Consider the following 2,148-nt stretch of genomic DNA (forward strand, 5'->3'; position numbering starts at 1 on the left):
TGCTATCTCTGTATTTTCTACATCATGTAGCCACCTCATACATGAAAACACTAGCAGTTGTCATGAATCTTTCAGTTTTTGTGGGGGGGGGGGGGCCATTTCCTTTGTTGCGCCATTTGTCCCGGAATCAAACAATTTGGCATATAGTGGTGGTTAGACTGTCTATAGACACATGATCACAGAAAAGCATAAATTTGACAAGTTGAAGCATTTCAGTTTGGCTCTATGTCATTTTTTATATAAAACGCTAAGCCGATGAAGTGGAAAAATCTTATTTTGCTTAGAAAAAAATCAAAAAGAGTAGGCAAGCCATTTTTGTGGTGCTGTTTTATAGACACCATTGAAAACTACAAGGAAAACTTTACTTGGTCAGATTATTCCAATGCATAAGGAAATAATGGCTCTTCAAAGGTTTGCGGCTTACCATTTGATGAAAATGGCTATTTCTGCTTTTTATGAAAGTACCACAGGTGCTAATACTTGTACATGTATTTTTTCTTATTATGAAAGTTTTCAGTTATTGTTCCAACATGTAATTATTGCATGTTTTTCATTTTCAAGATTTCTAAACTTTTTTGTTCAGATTTTTTAAGACTTGTTCACAAGAAAACGTGTCTCGGTTATTATAACCAATTTATGCCATTCCAATGTTATATTACAAAACAAAAAAGTATTCTTAAAATATTATTAAAAAACATTTGAGCTGTAATTTATGTTTAATTTTATTGTGGCTGAATATTTACAAATCTTTGTAGTCGAGATAAGATCTTTATGACTATTTTTGACCAAAAAGTGACTTGTTTGCATAGTGAAAACAGGTTTATCATACTCATAACAAATTTGCAATATTAAAAACCAGTGACATCAATATCTGAGTTTGCTTTCAATGGTTTATACAAATGAACTAGTTCATGTATATGGAAAGGAATTACTTTAAACCCATTGATAGCTGTGCTTGTGCAAGAACTTTAACGTTGGTTTGCCTTATTTATGTCTTTTCCCGAGTAAGCAAGAGACATATTGATTTAGTGCTGTCTGTCTGTCACAAAACTTTGTCCCCTGTAAAACTTATAGTTGTACTGAAACCTGGAAGAAGTGTTTAATATAAACTGTAGTTATGCATAGACTAATGTTTTACCAAAATAGGTCTCTTTGAAATCCTTCATAACCTTGACTCGACATCAGCCATCACCAACTTCAAAGTATTTACATGGTAGATCTGTTTGTGGGCCCACTATGATACTTTGTATCACAGTTTTTCTTGTTTCCTGTTGGTCTGCCCTCCGAAATCAACTTCAAGCGGCAGGTACGCTGTGTTTTATGCGTTTGACTTCTTGGTTCCAATATGGTTTAGATTGCTTAATATTATATTTACTCAAGCTAACACAATTCTCAACAGCGCTAATAATACTGTTCATTACCTGGCTTTATAGTTTATCTTTGCTGCGTGTATCATGAAATATTACAATAGGATCTATAGCAAAACGAATATTGTAATAGTTTCTTCCTATATATGTCTAATTGGTAGGTATACGGTAGTCTAGTGGTTTTCCAGTTCGTTAAGCTGTTTTTACTCAAAAAGTCAAGGAAACAATGCATTCTTCTGTCACAACAATTTCCTTTAAGTTGCACGTTAATATCACCACAAATCATTATGAACCCTTCGGTCGAATATATGTCATCGACACACTCTTCGTTATCATCATAATCATACTTCACCGATAGTTAGTATACACTTAACATGAATGTTTTAAATTTTGCAATTTAATTATTAACATTTGTCAATTTAATACCAGTTATGCGGTTTGATTTTATATTAAGCAATGTACTAACAAGATACTGATTAATTATTTTTGTATAAAATACTGACACCGCCTTTACCATAAGGAGAATCTATATCTACAAATTCACAAACAGTTATTGCCCAATATGAGGAATGCACCGTATTAAGAAATCCATCACAGTTTGACTTCAGTTTATGTTCGCTTATACAAGCAATGTCAATGTTGTATGATTCAAGTAAATGGTCTAAGGGATCCCACTGTAGACATAGCGTCACGAACGTCCCAGGTGAGGATAATGCACTGTGGGGATGCCGGCGTGTCATTTAAGAAGTTTGTAACCCATAGTAACGTCATGACTATGTAA

This window comes from Mya arenaria, chromosome 9 (genome assembly GCF_026914265.1).
Source record: "Mya arenaria isolate MELC-2E11 chromosome 9, ASM2691426v1".
Lineage (NCBI taxonomy): Eukaryota > Metazoa > Mollusca > Bivalvia > Myida > Myidae > Mya > Mya arenaria.